Source organism: Aethalodelphis obliquidens, unplaced genomic scaffold (assembly GCF_003676395.1).
Source record: "Aethalodelphis obliquidens isolate GAN/ISIS:26980383/991018 unplaced genomic scaffold, ASM367639v1 scaffold22, whole genome shotgun sequence".
NCBI lineage: Eukaryota > Metazoa > Chordata > Mammalia > Artiodactyla > Delphinidae > Aethalodelphis > Aethalodelphis obliquidens.
In genome coordinates, this window is record NW_020837966.1 from 4,279,084 (window position 1) to 4,302,352 (window position 23,269).

Below are 23,269 nucleotides of genomic sequence, written 5' to 3' on the forward strand. Positions count from 1 at the left end.
GGCTTTCTTTTCTCCATTGTATATTCTTGCCTCCTTTATGAAAGTTAAGGTGACCGTGTGTGCGTGGGTTTATCTCTGGGCTTTCTATCCTGTTCCATCGATCTATATTTCTGTTTTCTGTGCCAGTACCGTACTGTCTTGATTACTATAGCTTTGTACTACAGTCTGAAGTCAGGGAGTGTGATTCCTCCAGCTCTGTTTTTCTTTCTCAAGATTGCTTTGGCTATTCGGGGTCTTTTGTGTTTCCATACAAATTGCAAAATTTTTTGTTCTAGTTCTGTGAAAAATGCCAGTGGTAGTTTGAGAGGAATTGCATTGAATCTGTAGATTGCTTTGGGTAGTAGAGTCATTTTCACAATGCTGATTCTTCCAATCCAAGAACATGGTATATCTCTCCATCTGTTGGTATCATCTGTAATTTCTTTCATCAGTGTCTTATAGTTTTCTGCATACAGGTCTTTTGTCTCCTTAGGTAGGTTTATTCCTAGGTATTTTATTATTTTTGTTGCAATGCTACATGGGAGTGTTTCCTTAATTTCTCTTTCAGATATTTCATCAATAGTGTATAGGAATGCAAGAGATTTCTGTGCATTAATTTTGTATCCTGCTACTTTGCCAAATGCATTGATTAGCTCTAGTAGTTTTCTGGTAGCATCTTTAGGATTCTCTATGTATAGTATCAGGTCATCTGCAAACAGTGACAGTTTTACTTCTTCTTTCCAATTTGGATTCCTTTTATTTCTTTTTCTTCTCTGATTTCTGTGGCTACAACTTCCAAAACTATGTTGAATAATAGTGGTGAGAGTGGGCAACCTTCTATTTTTCTTGATCGTAGAGGAAATGCTTTCAGTTTTTCACCATTGAGGACAATGTTGGCTGTGGGTTTGTCATATATGGCCTTTATTATGTTGAGGAAAGTTCCCTCTATGCCTACTTTCTGGAGGGTTTTTATCATAACTGTGTGTTGAATTTTGTCAAAAGCTTTTTCTGCATCTATTGAGATGATCATATGGTTTTTATCCTTCAATTTCTTAGTATGGTGTACCACATTGATTTGTGTATATTGAAGAATCCTTGCATTCCTAGGGTAAACCCCACTTGATTATGGTGTATGATCCTTTTAATGTGCTGTTGGATTCTGTTTGCTAGTATTCTGTTGAGGATTTTTGCATCTATGTTCATCAGTGATATTGGCCTGTAGTTTTCTTTTTTTGTGACATCTTTGTCTAGTTTTGGTATCATGGTGATCGTGGCCTCGTGGAATGAGTTTAGGAGTGTTCCTCCCTCTGCTATATTTTGGAAGAGTTTGAGAAGGATAGGTGTTAGCTCTTCTCTAAATGTTTGATAGAATTTGCCTGTGAATCCATCTGTTCCTGGACTTTTGTTTGTTGGAAGATTTTTAATCACAGTTTCAATTTCAGTACTTGTGATTGGGCTGTTCATATTTTCTATTTCTTCCTGGTTCAGTCTTAGAAGGTTGTGCTTTTCTAAGAATTTGTCCATTTCTTACAGGTTGTCCATTTTATTGGCATATAGTTGCTTGTAGTAATCTCTCATGATCCTTTGTATTTCTGAAGTGTCAGTTGTTACTTCTCCATTTCCACTTCTAATTCTGTTGATGTGAGTCTTCTCCCTTTTCTTTGTGTTGAGTCTGGCTAGTGGTTTATCAATTTTGTTTATCTTCTCAAATAACCAGCTTTCAATTTTATTGATCTTTGCTATCATTTCCTTCATATCTTTTTCATGTATTTCTATTGTCATTTTTTTCTGATCTGATCTTTATGATTTCTTTCCTTCTGCTAACTTTGGGGGTTTTTTGTTCTTCTTTCTCTAATTGCTTTACGTGTAAAGTTAGGTTGTTTATTTGAGATTGTTCTTGTTTCTTGAGGTAGGATTGTATTGCTATAAACTTCCCTCTTAGAAGTGCTTTTGCTGCATCCCATATGCTTTGGGCCATCATGTTTTCATTGTCATTTGTTTCTAGGTATTCTTTTGATTTCCTCTTTGATTTCTTCAGTGATCTCTTGGTTATTTAGTATCATATTGTTTAGCCTCTATGTGTTTGTATATTTTAGTTTTTTTCCTGTAATTGATATCTAGTCTCATAACATTGTGTTTGGAAAAGATACCTGATACGATTTAAATTTTCTTAAACTTACTAAGGCTTGATTTGTGACCCAAGATATGATTTCTCCTGGAGAATGTTCCACCAGCAGTTGAGAAGAAGGTGTATTCTGTTGTTTTTGGATGGAATATCTTATAAATGTCAATTAAGTCCATCTTGTTTACTTTGTCATTTAAAGCTTGTGTTTCCTTATTCATTTTCATTTTGGTTGATTTCTCCATTGGTGAAAGTGGGGTGTGAAAGTCCCCTACTATGAATGTGTTACTGTCGATTTCCCCTTTTATGGCTGTTTAGCATTTGCCTTATGTATTGAGGTGCTCCTATGTTGGGTGCATAACTATTTACAATGGTTATATATTCTTCTTGGATTGATCCCTTGATTATTATGTACTGTCCTTCTTTGTCTCTTGTAATAGTCTTTATTTTAAAGTCTATTTTATCTGATCTGAGAATTGCTACTCCAGCTTTCTTTGGTTTACATTTACATGGAATATCTTTTTCCATCGCCTCACTTTCAGTCTGTAAGTGTCCCTTGGTCTGAAGTGGGTCTCTTGTAGACAGCATATATACGGGTCTTATTTTTGTATGCATTCAGCTAGTTTGTGTCTTTTGGTTGGAACATTTAATCCATTTGCATTTAAGGTAATAATCGATATGTATGTTCCTATTCCCATTTTCTTAATTGTTTTGGGTTTGTTTTGTAGGTCTTTTCCTTCTCTTGTGTTTCTTGCCTAGAGAAGCTCCTTTAGCATTTGTTGTAAAGCTAGTTTGGTGGTGCTGAATACTCTTAGCTTTTGCTTGTCTGTAAAGGTTTTAATTTCTTCATTGAATCTGAATGAGATCCTTGCTGGGTAGAGTAATCTTGGTTGTAGGTTCTTCCCTTTCATCACTTTAAATATGTCCTGCCACTCCCTTCTGGCTTGCAGAGTTTCTGCTGAAGGATCAGCTGTTAACCTTATGGGGATTCCTTGTATGTTATTTGTTGTTTTTCCTTTGCTGCTTTTAATATTCTTTCTTCGTATTTAATTTTTGATTAATATGTGTCTTGGCGTTTTTTCTCCTTGGATTTATCCTGTATGGGACTCTCTGTGCTTCCTGGACTTGATTATTTCCTTTCCCACATTAGGGAAGTTTTCAACTATAATCTCTTCAAATATTTTCTCAGTCCCTTTCTTTTTCTCTTCTTCTGGGACCCCTATAATTCTAATTTTGGTGCATTTAATGTTGTCCCAGAAGTCTCTGAGACTGTCCTCAATTCTTTGCATTCTTTTTTCTTTATTCTGCTCTGCAGTAGTTATTTCCACTATTTTATCTTCCAGGTCACTTATCCGTTCTTCTGCCTCAGTTATTCTGCTATTGATTCCTTCTACAGAATTTTTAATTTCATTTATTGTGTTTTTCATCATTGTTTGTTTGCTCCTTAGTTTTTCTACGTCCTTGGTAGACATTTCTTGTATTTTCTCCATTCTGTTTCCAAGATTTGGATCATCTTTACTATCATTATTCTGAATGCTTTTTCAGGTAGCCTGCCTATTTCCTCTTCATTTGTTTGGTCTGGTGGGTTTCTGCCTTGCTCCTTCATCTGCTGTGTGTTTTTCTGTCTTCTCATTTTGTTTAACTTACTGTGCTTGGGTCTCCTTTTTTCAGGCTGCAGGTTCATAGTTCTCGTTGTTTTTGATGTCTGCCCCCAATGGCTAAGGTTGTTTCAGTGGGTTGTGTAGGCTTCCTGGTGGAGGGGAGTAGTGCCTGTGTTCTGGTGGATGAGGCTGGATCTTGTCTTTCTGGTGGGCAGGACCATGTCTGGTGGTGTGTTTTGGGGTGTCTGTGACCTTATTATGATTTTAGGCAGCCTCTCTGCTAATGGGTGGGTTTGTGTTCCTGTCTTGCTAGTTGTTTGGCATAGGGTGTCCAGCACTGTAGCTTGCTGGTCATTGTGTGGACTGGGGTGTTAGCGTTGAGATGGAGATCTCTGGGAGAGCTTTCTCGATTTGATATTACATGGAGCCAGGAGGTCTCTGGAGGACTAATGTCCCAAACTCTCCTCTCGCACCTCAGAGGCACAGGCCTGATAACCGGCCAGAGCACCAAGACCCTGTCAGCCACACAGCTCAGAAGAAAAGGGAGAAAAAAAGAAAGAAGGAATAAAAATAATGTTATTAAAATAAAAAATAATTATTAAAAATAAAAGAAATTAAAAAGTAATAAAAAAGAAAGAGAACTACAGAAGAGAGCAATGAAACCAAAAAATAGATTCACCAATGATAACAAGTGCTAAAAACTATACTAAAAAAAAAAAATACGGACAGACAGAACCATAGGACAAATGGTAAAAGCAAAGCTATACAGACAAAATCACATAAAGAAGCATACACATACACACTCACAAAAAAGATAAAAAGGAAAAAAATATATATATATCATTGCTCCCAAAGTCCACTGCCTCAATTTGGGATGATTTGTTGTCTATTCAGGTATTCCACAGATGCAGGGTACATCAAGTTGATTGTGGAGATTTAATCTGCTGCTCCTGAGGCTGCTGGGAAAAATTTCCCTTTCTCTTCTTTGTTCGCACAGCTCCCCTGGTTCAGCTTTGGATTTGGACCCGCCTCTGCGTGTAGGTTGCCTGAGGGCGTCTGTTCTTCGCTCAGACAGGACAGGGTTAAAGAAGCTGCTTATTCGGGGGCTCTGGCTCACTCAGGCCGCAGGGGGGAGGGAGGGTTACCGATGCGGGGCGAGCCTGCGGCAGCAGAGGCTGACATGACGTTGTACCAGCCTGAGGCGCGCCATGCGTTCTCCCAGGGAGGTTGTCCCTGCATCACGGGACCCTGGCAGTGGCGGGCTGCACAGGCTCCCGGGAGGGGAGGTGTGGATAGTGACCTGTGCTCGCACACAGGCTTCTTGGTGGCAGCAGCAGCAGCCTTAGCGTCTCATGCCCGTCTCTGGGGTCCGCGCTGATAGCCGCGGCTCGTGCCTGTCTCTGGAGCTCGTTTAGGCTGTGCTCTGAATCCCCTCTCCTCGCACACTCCGAAACAATGGTCTCTTGCCTCTTCGGCAGGTCAAGACTTTTCCCCAGACTCCCTAAGTTAGTGGTGCACTAACCCCCTGCAGGCTGTGTTCACGCCGCCAACCCCAGTCCTCTCCCAAGCCTCAGCTCCCAGCCCCGCCTACCCCGGCGGGTGAGCAGACATGCCTCTCGGCCTGGTGAGTGCTGGTCGGCACCAATCCTTTGTGCGGGAATCTCTCCGCTTTGCCCTCCGCACCCCTGTTGCTGTGCTCTCCTCCGTGGCTCCGAAGCTTCCCCCCTCCGCCACCCACAGTCTCCGCCCGCGAAGGGGCTTCCTAGCGTGTGGAAACCTTTTCTCCTTCACAGCTCCCTCCCACTCTTGCAGGTCCCGTCCCTATTTTTTTGTCTCTGTTTTTTCTTTTGCCCTACCCAGGTACATGGGGAGTTTCTTGCCTTTTGGGGAGTCTGAGGTCTTCCCCCAGCATTCAGTACGTGTTTTGTAGGAGTTGTTCCACGTGTAGATGTATTTCTGATGTATTTGTGGGAAGGAAGGTGATCTCCGCGTCTTACTCTTCCACCATCTTGAAGGTCTCCCCGTAACTATTATGTAATCTCACTTTTTCAGATGCAGAAATTGACACTGGGGTTTGTGTTAAATACATTACCTCAGGTTATACAGAGGGCAAGAGAGAATTGGAATTGAAACCCAGATTTGTCTGATTCCAAAAGCTTTGAATAAAATCCTTCTGGCATGCAGCTTGGTAAATCAAGTTGGAAGTTTTTGGAATCAGACTCTCCTTTGAAGAGAGATTTGATGCATTTATGAACAAATGTGATATAACCAAGAACTAATTAAGTGAAATAAGGTATGTAAAGTGGGTAACCCAGGACTTAACCCATAGTAAGAGCTAGATGCTAGGCAACTCATTATCACCCTTTTCTATCACATTTGCTCCCTCCCTCCTTCCCTCTCTCCCTTCTTTCCTTCCTTCCTCCCTCCCTCCCTTCCTTCCCTCCCTCCCTCCCTTCATCCCTTTGTTTTTACCTTAAAACAACTACCATCTATTCTTGCTCATGAGTCTTCTGGCTGCCTGGACAGTTCTGCTGAGTGAGGCTGGACTCAGCTAAGCTTGTTCATGTGCAGCTTGTGAGCTGGCTGGGCTGGCTGGTGTAGGATGGCCTCAGCCATGCCTCTAGAGATTGGCTGGCTTTCAGTTTGGGGTGACAACCCGCAGGCCAGCCCAGGCTTGTTCACATTGTTGGCAGCAGTGTTACAAGAGAGTGAGTGGAAGCAAGCACGGTCTCTTGAGGCCTAGGCTCAGAATTGGCCTCCCTCACTACTATTTCAATACAATTTATAAAGCCAGCCCAATCCAGGGAATGTGGAAATAGGCTCCTACCTCTTAATGGGTGGGGCTGAAAAATCACATTTCCAAGGATGCCTTACTTTTACTCTTACTCTCGGTTCTCCTAGTGGACGGACAGACCTTCACAGGCACAAGAGCTTCCTGCCTCCAAACAGGTTCCTATACTCAGGTTCAATCTGACTACCTGTTGTTTAATGTTAATAATTCTTACTGCTCCTCTGATTTAAGTTGGTGATATCTTTTTTTCCCCTGAAAATGGGAGCCCGCCCACAATATCTTTTCCTAGTGGAGTTTCCACTGTTACCCTTTTATTTGCTAAGTAGTCACATTACATTACTTTGGGTCCAATAGCTGTGAATAAGTAAGGCATCCAGGGCTACAGGTTCTCCCCACTGAAAGAGCCCTGCAGAGTCACACCTCACCCAAACCCATGGCTTTGGACCCACCGTGAACCTGGCCAAAATTTACCTTTTGTAACCTTGTTTTCTGCTGCTACCCCACATGCACCCTCCTGCTGGGGCCAAGTTTCCAAGGCCTCGCTCAACCCACCATGAAATTGTGTGTGCTCCTTACTTTTGTACATGCTGTTCCTGCCGCCTGGCCTGTGTGTCCTACCCTCTCTTCTCCACCTGGTGAGCCTCCATGAATCCTTTACAACGCAGATTATATCTCATTTTCATTCATGCCATCATTCAACAAGTATGTACTGATGTGCCAGGCCCAAGACACCGGTGGACTAAAAACAGACTCAGCCCCTTCTCCTCATGGAATTATTGTCACACTTGTGTGAAACACCCAATTTCTAAGTCCCTGCCTCTACTCTGTTCCCATAGGTGTGTGTGTGTGTGTGTGTGTGTCTGTGCATACATATGTATACGTATGATTGTGTGTGTTTTTATGTATGTGTACACGCACACACGCACACATACCTTTTACAGCACAGACTACATTGGATTCTGATGGTTCGTTGGTGAATTCTTCTCTTCCATTAAACTGAGCTCTTTACACTTAGGGATCATACCTCATTAGTCCATTATTATGATTCGATCACCCGGTCTTTCCTTATAGTAGAAATCCAAATAAACATTAGCTGAACAGACAAATGACTGAACGTCAGAAGGAAAAGGTGTTTTGGGCTCAGTTTCTTAACTTTGCCAATGAAAAAACTAAAACCCAGGCAATTAGACTAGTTACTGTGACTACAATGCCTTGACATAGGGAACAGTGTGGTTGCCCAACTTCAGAGTCAAAACGGAGATGGTTTTATGTTTTAAACACCGTTTCTGGTTTTAAGGAATTGTGTTTTGCATTTTATAAAAATTTCAAGTGGGCAAAATACAGTACATCAAAAGTGATTAAGAAATTGGGCTTCTGAGCCAGACAGATTTGGAATAAAATTCTGGCACTGTCTGACCTCAGGCAAGTTAATTTTACCTCTAAGTCTCACTTTCCTTACCTATAAAATGGAGCTAATGATCAGTACCTGCCCCAGACATGTTGGGAAGATTTAAAAAGCACAGGGCTTAATCCATAGAAAATGCATGATATAATAAGCTATGATTTTTTAATCATTATTATTTTGCTATTAATTTAAATGATACCTAGAAAATAGCATTAGCTAAATATTTAAAGGTTCAAGTCTAACCATAATTGTACTCAAGAGGTCTCCACAATGGTTGCTATCTTAAAACAGCTACAACAAATCTCTTGTTATTAAAAAAAAAAACAACTTGCGTGTATTTTTGTCAGAAGTTTCAGATGCAGTATTACTTTTTCCCACAGGATTTACCTACAGGAATTAAAGCATTAGCAAGTTCCTGAGCGCAAGGAAATGAACGCATTCCAATGCGTGACGGCAAAGCCCAGGATCGCAAAGAGAGTGATTCAGATGCCATTACTGAACTAGTAGAACCTGCTTTTAATGGCCAGAAGATGTTCATTTCCTGAGGCTCGGTTAGTACAAATACCGAACAGTTCTTTTTTCCATGCATAAAAATGGAAATGTAAAGGTTAGAACGCTATGGTTAAGAAGGGTTTTAAACAATATTTTATGGCATCTGAAAGCAACCCTTTTATCTTTTACATCTTCACTTTTTATTGTCTGGGCTTTTATGAGCTGCGTGCTTGAACTAGACCCAAATCCTGGGTGCCACGCTCAAAATCATATGGTACATCTGTGTCTCTGACTGAGGACGTGGTGGGATTCCGCATATCAAAATCTTCCTCCCATCATACACTTATGTTTGGTGAAAGAAATGGAAAATGTTGCATCCATGCCTTCTCTCAACAAGGGCAGTTCTGTTCACATCCCATGGGGCCATGGGTCAGGGCAAGGCCAGAGTCACCAGGAGGACATCAAGTTTACTGTCTCAAGCCTCCTACATGGGCATTCATTTCTCCCCGGGAATCTTCAGAACTGGTGAAGGTCCACACCTTATGTGGAACTTGACCTTGGCTGGTACTCCCTGGGCAAACGGAAATGCCCTATCATTATTTCAGAAATCAAGCAAATGCCTTTTAGTCTTTTCCCAAATATGGGATGGATTTTTTAATAAGAACATGATTAAATTATTTTAAAGTAGGAGAAAGTCAAGGGAGACGTGTGTTATAACAAGAGCTACAGTGATAAGTGTCCTACTGTTGTTTGTGGAACTAAGTAAACTTTGTCTGGCAGAAGCAGTATTCTCTTCCAAAAGGAATTTGTATTTATAAAAATTTTGTGCCAAAAGTTAACTGAGAGACACCAACTGTGTCTTGAGCCTGCACATTTCAGTGATGTTATCCAGAATTCACCCGAGCCATAGCATGAGGGCTGAGTGAAATGCAAGACCTGAGGAATTGGAGAAGGCAAATGGAACCCCTGAGAACAGAGTAGTTGGCATAGAGGGCGAATCAAAAGATATGGTTGGAAATTATACTGGAAAGGCACACTAGGGTGAAGCTATCAAAGGGTTTGAATGTCAAGCTAAAAAAAAAAAAAAGTCTAAGATTAACACTCTAAACACTAAGGGGCCACTGATGTTTTTGAGTATATCAGTTTCTGGAGTTCACAGGGGCTAGGCTGTTCCTGCCCCTCTTAACATTACTAGGGGGCTCTGGCCCTCACCTGTGATTAGTGAGCACGAGCCCTCCCCCAGGTTCAACTACCATTCCTGAATTGGCCAACCGTGTCGCCAGTGGGATATTTTCAGTCTCTCCTGTTCTCAAGCCCATCAGAGGCCCTGTTGCTACCCTCTGTTTCTGCTACATAGACGCTGATCCCTGGGAGTCTTGTGGTTCTTGATGGTTTATCCTCATTCCTTCCATTTGGGGGTTTGTAGGACTACCTTGGCTTGGGAGAGGCAGTTGAGATGTTTGGTAAGTGTTGACCATTGGTTTATGGCTTTGCTATCCAGCTGTCCTTTTTGCATGGAAGAATTTGGAAAGATTAAAAAAGATGCATCCACTACCACTTTCCCAGAACCTAGAATTGGGTTTTGTTTTGGTTTTGGTTTTTGGTGGAAATGGGTGAACTCCTGGTTCGACCTAGAACAGAGTGGGATAATGAGAAAATGCAGCACGGTGAGACAGTACATTTTACAAAATAAATTCAAAAGAACAAGGAGCTCAGATCTAGAGGTGACCTTGAGGAGGGAGCCCTAGAAAAAGAACAGAGGTATCTGTGAGGGCTTTGGACTTTCTCAAAAGGTACACGGGGAGCTGCTGTCTGGTTCAGTGCAGTCAGGAGCTCTTGGGTCATAATGACGGTCTCTTTGGTGGTGAGTGGCAGGGTGGTCTCTTCTTGCCATAATATCTCCTTGGGGCATCCCAAAGTCTCCAGGTGAGAGTTCAGGCTCAGCTCTGATGACCACTTCTTAGGGAGGAGGCCAAGACATGAAGACCAAAGATATGTGAATAGACATGAAAAAAAGGGAGTTGAGAAGCATCAGCCTCAGTACTTGTGGAAGGAGTTCCACCAGGTGAACATGGTTTTGTTGGTCGGTTCTCCATACTTGGGATGGAGCCCTAGCATGGAAATGTAGGGAGGTGGTTACTTACATGCCATGGGAGGAAGTGTGTTCCCCTCTCAGAGAAACGCCTTTCCTAATGTATGAGATAAATGCTAAGTACCCTTGTTCCTCCCCTGGAATCCCAGACCCTGCAATGAAACATGGGTGCCTCAAACCCTCCTTGGCTGTCTGTGACAGAAGACTTTCCAGGACATGAAATAAGTTCCTCTCTTTCCCTCATTCATAAGGCAAAGTCCAGGGAAATTTTCAAAACCTGACAACATGAGAGAGATCCTAGACTCTCATGCAAGCTGCGTTAGAGACCCTTGCACTCGTACCCTTGACCTGAGAGACAGAAAGGCAACCGCATGGAGGGAACATAACACAAAGGAAGCAGAGTTCTGGCCTCCTGGCAGGCCACATGCACAGCACAAGAGAGGGACACACAGTTCCGGGACAGGTGGCCTGACACCTGATGATGAGGCACCTTTGAGGCAGAGCAGCAAAGGGTCAGGGGACTTTTTCAACGATGAGCCTTACCGCACATACCTTCCAGACTGCGTCCAGAGCTGGTCCTGGCAGCAATCACCAAGCTAACAAAGTACCATTGGGTCGTTCCTCGTCTTATCCTGTTCAAGTCCTCTCCCGCTCTCCCCGCAGTGACATCCCTTTCCTGTTGATTTCCAGGAGCCCACTGACCTTGAGCCTTAAGGGGATAAAAGAGCACAGACTTTGAAACCAAGGACGTTGGACGTGTTTCTTGACTTCCCTGAACCTTAGTTCCCTCGTCTAAATGGGCAGGATAATTTCTCATTGCTACAAACATGATATATCCATACATGAGGAGACCATGCAAACCTGTTGATGCAAGACGCTCCCACTTTTTGCCTGTTGCCCTGCCACCCCATCCCTCAAATGAGCATCTCTTTTCACTCTCAGAAGCATTCCAGTTTGGAGGATAAATTCTGTGGTTACTCTATAAAGCTCCTAACGCAAAACCTGACAAAGAAGAGGCAATAGGCCATCCCCAATACTTTCCTACCCAACGTGCTTTCAGAACCTTCAGTCACATTGAAGTGTAAATGTTTGACAGTATTTAAATATTAGCGCTGGCAGAAACCTTAAACCAGAAAGGTGTATCTCTTGTGGCAGAATCTCAGTGACCAGTTTGTGAGCTGGGAAGATACTGGGGGAGGAGGGGGGCTGGGGACCATCGTACCTACCATGAATAAGACTGACCCCCAGTGGCCATTCTGAGCTTTGTGACTATTCTTCAGCCTTAACTGTCACCCCCAACCCCACCACCAAACATTCCAGCGTAGGTGGTTCAACACCCTCAGAAGGTAGGGTTCTCCCAGGCAAGTTCCCCATCCTCCAGGTGGTTCAAAGCCTTCTCTCTGAACAGGGACCGCTGATGCTCCCGATCCCCTTGGTGTATGAAGAGGACATAATGCACAACAACCTGAAATGCACCAGGAAGTGGATATCCCACCCTGGAGACGCGGGATTATTAGAGGTGAGGGACATGGTAAGAAGACTGTGCTCACAAAGCAAACAGAACACATTTTAAAATATTAAGTTAACAATTTTCTCCACAGCTATTTAGTTTAGTCATTAAACAAACATGTGAACATCTACCAGATGCCAGAATCCTGGAGGCACGGTAGTCCCCAACTGGTCAGCAAGATGGCCAGGATCATAAGGCCAGGGGGGCGGGTAGGAGAGGCGAGTGTCATGTGTGGAGACCAAAGTGAAACTCCCTAACCAGTGGCAGACGCTGCAGCCAATTTTAAAACTCCCCCACCCAGACTCTACTTTCTCCATTAAAAAAATAAATGTTATATTGTTTAAATAATATATGTTCATTATTATACAACTGGAAAGCCTATATCAATTAAAAGAAGTGAAATGCTAATCTTAATCCCCCCCAGGTAAATACAACCACTATGAACTTTTAGGCATTTTTCCTATCGCCACTTTTCTTCTGTCCTTAGTTATCTTTGTTCCTTCCTTTTGACCCCATGGAAGGTAAAATTCTAAACATTTATTTCTTCTGATTACAAAAGTACATATATTTATTGTAGAAAAGGTGAGACACATTCCAAATCCAAAGGATAGAATGACAGCCATTCACAACTTGCCAAGCAGGTAACTACTAGTGATGTTTTGAAATGAATCAAACAGATTGTTTAAAACTATAAATACAATTAAAACAATAAAATGTAAAATGTGAATAATTTTAAACATACCTCTTACAGTGAATAAACGATTTATTAATTGGGAAAAATCTATAAACACACCATTTTCCTGCTAAGAGTGGTTGTTGTACTATAGGAACCCAAGAAAATAATGTCCCTAATCTTTCAGTGCTTAATTTATTCACTTACAAGGTTGTGTAAAAGCTGCGATTAATGAAATTCCTTCTACAAACGTGATTTCTAATGTCTGTATAGAAGACCGTCAGAGAGATAAAATTATTTCATCCTCTGGGTGCACCTTGAGGTTTTGTTTGTATCTTTGTTTTTCATTTGCTTGTAATTTGCAGTTTGGTCACTTAATAATTCTTTGCCAAATGCCTGCTATGTGCCAGAAACTGTTCTAGGTTCTGATGATACTAGAAACAAGTGTCTGTTCACTTTAAACAGATTTCTCTATATACATCTTAGATTATTTCCTTAGATCCGTTTCTAGAAGTAGAGACATTGGACTAAAGGGTCAAACCGATTTAATTTATACTCCCACAAGTGCCATGTAAAAGTACCTTGTCCTCTCACAAATAATGACTTTCTAACAGCTTTTGAGTTTGGGAGAAGGGCAATAATTTGTAGGAAGCCAGCAGGTGAAGTTCTAGGAGATATGCACCACTTAAAATCTATTGGGAATAAAGAAAGAATGTCCTTATTAATCATAAAGTAATAAAATGGAAGACATGGCTAAGCACCCAACTCCAGAGCCAGACTGACTATGTTGGAATCCTGGTTCTGCCACCCACTAGGGAGTGGTTTGGGGAAAGTTATTTATCCTTTCTGCACCTCAGTTTCCTCATCTGTGAAATGGGAATAATACTACTACTATCTCAAAGGGCTGTTGTGGTGACTAGGTGAGTTTAAAACACATAAAGCACTGAGAACAGTGCCTGCCATTTACTAAGTACTCCTGTGTTTTTTAAAAAATAAAGTCTTATCTGTATAACTTTCTAGATAGCACAGTTATTGGCAAAGTAAATCTAGTTCTCTCCCATTTCTAAAAAACTTGTTGATCCAGAAAAATTATAAAGGAATACTAAAAATTAGATTTGAACCCTAAAGGAGCTCGAATTATCTCCCTTCCATCACTTTCTATATAGCTCAGTTCTTCACGTAGGTCCCGAGGCATCATCAAGCCCTTCTTGGTCCCAGGACCACGGAACATTCTCTACTCCTCAGTCTGAACACGACCATCTCTCCACTGATGCCAAGAACCATAGAGCTTCATGGGAGAAATACCCTGCCTGGGGCTCTTATTCTGAAGAAAAGCTCAAAATTCAATTGTCTAAAGCTCTCAGTGCCATTGGCCTGCAGGAAAGTGTCAAATCCTGGAGAGACATGGCATTTTGAATTATGGGACAAACTACCCAAAGAAGGCAGATTTTGACGGGAGCTATAGCTGTGAATTCTGACATCCGTTCACTAGTGATTAATGACATCAGGAAAAACAAGCCAGCAGGCACCGATGCTAAGAGAGAAAGCTATTTTAAACATCCCCCATTCTAATTAAATATTTCTTCTTATAACACTTGGAACCTAAAAATAGGTTTGATCTGTCCATTGGGGGCCACTTCGAGTTGACAGAAGTTTAATTAGATTGCCTCAAGCAGGAATGTTATTCTCCAAGGTTTTTGATACTGGTGTTCCCTCCAGGACTGAAGTCTAGCTTACATGTGTGTGCAGTGGGTGCTCGCTGAAGTAGAAGATAGTATTTTCTACAAAGTCCTGACACCGGAGGAGGCTGGAAGAAAGGCACATTTACACCTGGTGCATTAGGCCTTTAACAATCCAGCAGTGGGTGATCATAAATATAGTTAACCCTTTAATGTAGAAAGTGTTTCATATGCTTTGACTCCAATTCAACACAGAAGCAACAGTGGTGTCCCTGGCATGAATACCTGATGGAATAGAAACAAGGCATACACCCCTACACCCCTCCCCACAAGGCATCATTCGGACTGAATTCATGTCAGTTTAGTCAACACGCTGGTAGGTAGTTGGTTAAACTACTGGGCATTTGGCAACCTAGAGTGTTGATGGGCTTAAGCAACACCCGTGATGAACATGGAGAAGGTCTCCAATGTCTTGCTACTCAAAACACTCTCTCATCCTTGGTACAGGCTCCCCATCCTAGTGGTAATGAAAATGGAGGAAACTCTCCAAATACTGTGTGAATCTTAATTTCTAGAAGTAGAACTGTTGAATTTGGAACTTTGGATAAATGTAGCCATGCTGCCTCACCAGCAGTCGACCACACGCTTACCATCATTCTTTTTTATCTTTTCCAATTTGACAGGCAGAACATGGTATCTCAGGATTGTCTTGTGGGTTTTTTTTTTAAATTACTAATAAGATTGAACATGTTTTTCAAATATTTGTTGACTCGTTGAACTTATTGTGTGAGTCATCTGCTTATATCCTTCATTCATTTTTTTTTCTGCCAGCATCCATAAATATACACCTCTACATAGTTTCTACACATTTTTCAATGGTGTTTTTTACCTTTGATGTTTAGTTTTATATATTAAAGAAATTAAACCTGCTCAACATCACTAATCATCAAGGAAATGCAAATCAAAACCGCAATGAGCTATCACCTTACCCCGGTTAGAATGGCTATTTTCAAAAGGACAAGATAACAAATGCTGGCTAGGATGTGGAGAAAAAGGAACCCCTGTGTGCTGCCGTTGAGAATGCAAACTGGTGCAGCCGCTATGGAACACAGCATGGAGGTTCCTCAAGACATTAAAATAGAACTACCATATGACCCAGCAATCCCACTTCTGGGTCTATATCCCAAGGAAACAAAATCATTATCTTGAAGAGAGAGCTGTACTCCCATGTTCATTGCAGCATTATTCACAGTCACTAAGGTATGGAAACAAAGTGTCCATCAACAGATGAATGGACCAAGAAAATGTTATATATATGTATATACGTATGTATGTGTGTGTGTGTGTGTGTGTGTGTGTGTGTGTGTGTGTGTGTGTATGGAATATTATTTAACCTTAAAAAATACAGAAATCTTGTCATTTGCAACAACATGGATGAAACTGCAGGGCATTACGCTAGGTGATATAAACCAGACAGAGAAAGACAGATTCTGCATGGTATCATTCATATGTGAAATCTTAAAAAAAAAAAACAAAAACGTCAAACTCATAGAAACAGAGAGTAGAAAATAGTTGCCAGGGGCTGGGAATGGGGGAAATAGGAGAGATTGCTAAAAGGGTACAAAATTTCAGTTATAAGATGAGAAAGTTCTGAGGAACTAATGTCTGATGGGGACTGTAGTGATAACACTGTATTGTGTAATTGAAATATGCTAAGAAAGTAGAATTTAAATGTTCTCTCCCCAAAACGGGTAAACAAAAATATTTTTTAATGAATTAACCATTTGTCAGCAAATAACTCTATAAGGTTGTGGTTTCTCAAGATTTTCTTTAGGAGTTTGGGGGAGGGCGTCTGTGCTGAAGATTTTTTAACTCTTACGTAATTGTCTTTGTGTTTCTGCCTTCAGTAACATGTTTAGGGGTGTCCATATCCCCCAAACTATGTTTTAAATGTTGATTCATATTTTCTTCTTGTTTAAATCTTTAACTCATCCAGGATTTTGATATGAGGTGAGAGACAGAATCTAGTTATATTTTTCCCCAAGTGCAACTGGTTGTCTGAGTTTTCTTTAAACTTTCCAAATGTTTCTACTGGTGTCCAGAGACACAGCCCAAATGGGGCCTCATTCGGCAGTCCAAAGCATCAAATGACCGCCAATGGAATGACCACAAGGCAATAAACAGGTTCCATCAAAAATTACGGAGGAGAGAGCCAAGTATTTTCCCTCTTAGAGTATTACTAAGAAAAGTATTTTGTCTCAAAGCTATAGCTGTGGGAACAAATGCTACTTAAAAAATCAGAGAAATATTTATTCTGAGCCAGTGGGCAAGGTGAAAATGAAAAGAGATACAAAGGCCAGGTGAGATTGAAAGGTTGATTGTCCTTGTTAAAGATCAAGAAAAATTTTCCTCATAAAAGCACATAAATATTAATTTATTCAGATGGTAACTCTCAGTGCCAGGACAAAATGTCCATGGCCTTTCCGTGGGTTAGAATTCTGACAGCCTGGCCGAGTTGCCAGTTCAGAGGATTGTTTGTTTCTTGCTTGACTTGGAAGAATCTCTAGGCCTAGAAAATACAGATCATGGGTGGTCGAGTGTTGTCCTGGCTAGAAGGATGGACGTGATGTCCAGAGACTCATGTTGACAGGTCTTCAGATGCCTATCTCATGATTGTTCTTCCTTTTTATCCTTGTTCCTTTATTCCTTGTTTTCAGAAACATGATGGCCACATGTTTGAGATATGCCCCGTGAGCTCCAGATATAGCTTCCTCTGCCTTCTTTTATTCCCCAAATATTTACTGAGAATCTTTTATGTGCCAAGAACTGTTATAGACTTAGGATATTGTGACGGACAAGACAGACAGAAGCCTGGCCTCATGGAGCTTACATTCTAAAACAGGTTGGCAAACTACAGCCTGCTGCCCCACTGAATATTTCTGTAAGGTGCAGGAGCTAAAAAGAATGTCTGTATATGTAAGGTCCAGGTTATTACATTTTTTGAAGATTTTTTGAATCAAAAGAGTATTTTGTGACACGTGAAAATTATATGGATTTCAAGTTTCAGGGTCCACAGATAAAGGACTGGAACACAGCCACATCTATTCACTTACATTTTGTCTAGATGTGCTCTTTCACACTAAAATTGCAGAGTCGAATCTTTGTGACAGAAACCATAGGGCCACAGAGCTTAGAATATTTTCTATCTGGCCCTTTACTGAAAAGGTTTGCTGTGCCAGAAGACAGACTAAACAGGAAAATAAGATGATTACTGACTAAGCCAGCTGGAGCACATCACTGAGTGAGATGTGGAGGTACTGATGGCCAAGGTCAGGGAGAGCATTGCTGGAGAAATGTGATTCGAATTGAGACCCCCCAAGGAGGACAAAAACATAGCTTGCGAAGGGCCATGAGGGAAAAAATTTCCAGGCAGTAGAAATACAAAGACCCTGGGCGTGAAGATTCAGAAAACCAGCCTGTGCTGGGGCAAGTGGGAATGGGAGGCTGGGAGGCTGATGAGACGAGACTTGGGCAGGACCGGATCACTCGGACCACATGGGAGCAGGGCTGGAAGCCGACTCTTCCGGGAGGCCAGGAGAGAGACCAAGGGGGCTGAGACCAACGTGGTGGTGCAGAAATGCAGATCCTGTGTAGAGTCAATAGATATTTTGGGGGTGGAGCCCACAAAACAGTGCTGGATTGGAGGTGGGGAAAGGGAAGAGTTACGGGTGGGGACTGGATGTCTGGCTTAAACTAGGCAGCTGGTGGTACCATCGCTGATGGAGAGGACCGAGAGTTATAGTGTGTGTAGGAGTCGGGGCGGGGAAGGGGCGGGGAGGGTAACTAGAGAACTTGTCTTTAAGATGCTCAAGGAAAAATGTCAAATTGGGGTGGAGATAAGAGTCTGGAACTCAAGGGAGACGTTGGGGATGGGCCTGACATACACACTCTCTGAGCCTGTGTGTTTAAAAAGACACCCTGGGGCTTCCCTGGTGGCGCAGTGGTTGAGAGTCCGCCTGCCGATGCAGGGCACACGGGTTCGTGCCCCGGTCCGGGAAGATCCCACATGCCGCGGCGCGGCTGGGCCCGTGAGCCATGGCCGCTGAGCCTGCGCGTCCGGAGCCTGTTGCTCCGCAACGGGAGAGGCCACAACAGTGAGAGGCCCGCGTACCGCAAAAAAAAAAAAAAAAGACACCCTGAATATCCTATTGGTGAATCTGCGGCTTCTCTGCCGACGGGCCATGGAGCTGCCATGGCTTCCAGCGACCAGATGCTCTAAGTCTGCCCCACCCCTCCCAACCAGAGGGATGTTCCGTGCACACGCATTTGGCCATCTGACAAACACGTATGAGCTGCTTTTTACTCTCATTATCTCCTCAAGTCATACACATCCATCACTGCCCACTGTCCCTAGACACAAAGCGGCATTCCTAGAGGGAGGACGAGTTTTCATTACAAGAGGTCGCCACACCTCATTATACGGGGCTCATGAAAAGCGTTTCCTGCTCAACATGGAGCAGCTCTGGACCTGTGAGAACCCACCTCCTGCTTTCATCAGGAGAGCTCAGCTTGGAAATGCCAGGGCGGTTAGGTAGACAGGAGGGCTCTACAGATTTCTGTGAGCCTTTGGACTTGCCTGGGTCACTGAAAAACCATTAGCAAGGTCACCTCTCAGACAACACTGGCACCAGCCCCCCATCTCCTTGGCAAGCCCCATCCTGTAAGTATGCAAGCATAAAATTACCCAATTTGTACCCCAGAGATCCCCTCTGCATTCTTTCAGGCTGTGAGGACCTCCCCAAATCAGGGTTTTTTTTTAGTTTATTTTATTGAATAATTGATTTACAATATTGTGGTAATTTCTGCTATACAGCAAAGTGATTCAGTTATACATATACATACATTCTTTTCTTTTTTCATATTCTTTTCCATCATGGTTTATCACAGGATATTGAATATAGTTCCCTATGTTATGCAGTAGGACCTTGTTTATCCATCCTATGTATAACAGTTTGCATCTGCTAATCCCAAACTCCCCCACCGCCCTCCCCCTTGGCAACCAGAAGTCTGTTCTCTACGTCTGTGAGTCTGTTTCTGTTTCATAGGTAAGTTCATCTGTGCCATATTTTAGATTCTACACATAAGTGATCAAAACCAGTTTTATAGAAGGGTTTACCAGCTCCCAAGGTCCAGTACAGATCCAAAGGTATTAAAATCCACACCCTCCACTCCATGGCACTCTGTGAAGACATTTCAAGTCACCTTCAGGTGATTGTCTTGACAAAATCCGAGGTTTTGTGCACTGCCATGGGTACACCATTGGCTCAAATCTAGAAGCTAGGGATCCTGTACTGCTTTTTCCACCCGCTGGCTGTTTGGGCACAGATCGTTCCCTCTCTGTGTCTCAGACTCCTCAACTGTAACAGGAAGGAGCTTATGCCCTATTTCAGAGGCATTTGATGAGCACGGCAGAGGCTGTGCTAGGCCCTGGGGATACAGATATGGGAAGACAGGTGCCTGACCTCGAGGAGACTAGAGCGTGAGCTGGCTCCGGCACAGGCAGCACTTTACATGCTAGACTCGGTGTGATCAGTGCTGAGCACGTCGCACGAATGACCTCATCTCCCTCAGCAACCCTACGAAGGAGGCTTGACTACCCCATTTTACCTATGGGGAAACTGAAGTTTAGAGAGAGTAAGTGGCTCATCCAACAGTGTCACATACACAGCAACTAAGAGGCAAAGCCAGGACTCAGTGCCAGGCAGGCTGAATTCAGTGACCCCCCAATCTTCAACACTTGAAGGGCCTCTCAGTCAGGTACGGCTTCCCGGAGAAGGCTCATCCTGTGATTCCCTTGCCACCTTTCAGCAAGTCTGTGAGTGGAGGCCCCTGGCAGCTTTGTAAGGTCTGACACTTATGTGCTCTGCTGTTTTCTTAGCCTCTCTGGACCTCAGCTTTCCCAGAAGCAGCTCAGAATGTCCAATATAGGAGAAGCCTCAGAAGCCATCAGGGCAAATTACTTCATTCTTAGAGATGGGGAAAACAGAGGCAGGAACATTGGAATGTCTTGGTCAAATTCTCCCCAAGAATGAGCAACAGAGCCCAGTCACGATCTCAAGCCAAGTCAGGAGTCCAACCTCACGGTCACATTCTTCTCCACTACACATCTCAGGCTTTGCATTATCTTTTTTTTTTTAAAGATTGATTGATTGATTGATTGATTTTTGGCTGCATCGGGTCTTAGTTGCGGCGCGTAGGATCTTCGTTGAGACGCTCGGACTTCTCTCTAGCTGTGGCGGCGGGTTTTCTCCTCCTCTAGTTGTGGCACACTGGCTCCAGGGCGCGTGGGCTCTGTAGTTGTGGCACGCAGGCTTAGTTGCCCCCCGGCATGTGGGATCCTAGTTCCCTGACCAGGGATCAAACCCCAGTGCCCCGCATTGGAAGGCGGATTCTCTACCACTGGACCACCAGGGAAGTCCTCGTATTATTATTATATTTTTTGGCTGCATTGCGTCTTTGTCACTGCTCGCAGGCTTTCTCTAGTTGTGGTGCGCACGCTTCTCGTTGTGGTGGCTTCTCTTGTTGCAGAGCATGGGCTCTAGGCACACGGGCTTCAGTAGTTGTGGCGCACGGGTTTAGTTGCTCTGAGGCATGTGGCATCTTCCCGGACCAAGGCTCGAACCCGTGTGCCCTGCGCTTGGCAGACGGATTCTTAACCACTGCGCCACCAGGGAAGCCCTCCCCGTGTTATCTTTTAGTGCAGGAGGAAATTAGGGCCTAGGTGAAGGAACCAGCTTAACCAAAGTCTCCCAACCAGAAAGTAGCAAAGTGAAGACTGGAAACCATTTATTGTTGGCAGGAACATGGAAACCAGGTGAGAGCGTGGCGTTTGGAATTGGGTGTGGACCTTCCTAGCTCTGGGAGCTTAGGCAATTGACCTGACACCTGCAAATGGGAACAATTACAACGGCACCCTCATCAGACTAAGTGACACACACAATGGGTTGAGCACAGTGCCTGACATACAGCAACCCTTACAAATATCTACTGAACAGCTACTATTCCAAGTGCTTTTATCCTTCTTTACAACCTACTGGGTAGGTCTTATTTTTTATTTTTTTGCGGTATGCGGGCCTCTCACTGCTGTGGCCTCCCCCGTTGCAGAGCACAGGCTCCGGACGCGCAGGCCCAGCGGCCATAGCCCACGGGCCCAGCCGCTCCGCGGCACGCGGGATCCTCCCGGACCGGGGCACGAACCCGCGTCCCCCGCATCAGCAGGCGGACTCCCAACCACTGCGCCACCAGGGAAGCCCTTTTCAGATGAGCGTGTTATAGTAAGTCACTCGCCCCAATTGCTCAGCTTTAACTGGTGAGGGCAGGATTCAAACCCGTGCAGTCCGGCTCCAGACGTCCAACAGTCTTCTCTGCCAAGCTCTTCTGCCTGCACCCCCTTTGAGTGTTGTCGTAAAACAAGCCTCAGGAAGGCACAGTAGGCATTCTTTCCATCATATAACAAGGTTGTCCTTCGAAACGAAGCCATGGGGGTGAGCAGGGAAAGAAGCCATGGTGGGTGGGTGATTCAGTGCAGGGAGACCAGAAGCTGCATCTCGGGGCTGACGGAGGACTGAATATAACCGAGCAGGACCCTATGGGGCCTTCCGGGGACAGACCCCTCCCCCCATGTCCTCTGCTTTAGCTCCTCCCTGAAGTACCTAGATAATGGTATCTGATGCACATTTCCTGAGTTTATCCGATGCTAAACCACCACCAAATGGAAGAAATTAACTACTTGATGACCATGAGCACGTAGCCCCCAGACCTACTGGTGCCTAAGGATTGGTAACGTTAACCCCTGTGACACCGCCCTGTTACCTCACCATGAACCAATCAAAGAACTGTGCACGCACATACCCTAGGATGCCCCTCCCTCACCTGGCCTTTAAAAAGGCCTTGCTGAAACCCGTATGGGAGTTGGGGGATTTTGAGCGTGGGCCACCTGTTCTTGTACTGGCACCTTACCATAAAGCTTCACTTTATTGAAAGACCAGCTTGGGTGTAAGGGAAGTTTCAACCCAGGCACAAGGTTAGTTTCAAAGGCTAGGTAATAAATCTATCTTGCTGTATTTTCTCTTTTCGCACAGAAGCTGGTAATCTAGGACCTATGTGTGAACAACTTTATATATGAATATTTTTGGTACTTGGTTTACTTGGGCTGGTAGGATACATTATATTTAAGTTCCTTGAATACTGTAGATATCCCCCTAATGTGTATGAATGACCGAGGCTTTGTAAATTAGGGACGTTTGTGTGAATAAAGTTATTTGATGGGGTCAAAGAAGCCAGATGTGACTGGAAAAAATAGCTCTTTTTTTGGCTTTATTGGCTTGACTGCACGCGGGCAAGCAGACCCAAGTTTGGTTCAGTAACATGAATGCATCTCTGCCCGGGGGTCTCAGCAGCCCAGAAGGCCAGTGAGGGAAGGCCTGGCTCCTCATTCTGTAATCTACCACTGGATGAACCTGCTCTCAAAAGAGCGAGTTGGGTGACCAACACGGCCAGCGCCTGCGAGGGCCCCGCTTTTTCAGATCCCACAGAAGCAAGTGTTACTGGAATGGAAGGGCTGTGTCCAGCCTGGACCCCAGCGCAGAGGCAGGCGGGGTTAGGAGGGGTCTGTACCCTTCACCGTAAGTGACAGCTGTGTGCTCTGAAGCCACAGGACCAGTGTCATTTAGAGCAACAGAGCTTGTCCACGCCATTGCATTATTTTTCTTCCTCCTGGTGGTTTTTCCCATCTTTGGAGCTGGATTATGTTACAGCTGATCTTCCAGCTTATTCCATTCTCGTGGCTGATTTGCTTGGCTTTCGCTCAGCCGTGTGCTTTAGAGAACTGACAGAGATCTAGAGGAAGGTTTAGAGAACTGACAG

General features: G+C 43.7%; 1 long non-coding RNA gene across 2 annotated transcripts in view; it reads left to right on the forward strand.

Moving 5' to 3' along the window:
* The first annotated feature begins 8,284 nt into the window (after positions 1-8,284).
* LOC113628013 (uncharacterized) overlaps positions 8,285-23,269 on the forward strand; it is a 65,211-nt gene continuing 50,226 nt past the window's right edge. For both annotated transcript variants that reach the window (XR_003435851.1, XR_003435852.1), the window contains exons 1-2: positions 8,285-8,449; positions 11,891-12,001. This is a non-coding gene — a long non-coding RNA (uncharacterized LOC113628013). The remainder of the gene's footprint in view (positions 8,450-11,890; positions 12,002-23,269) is intronic.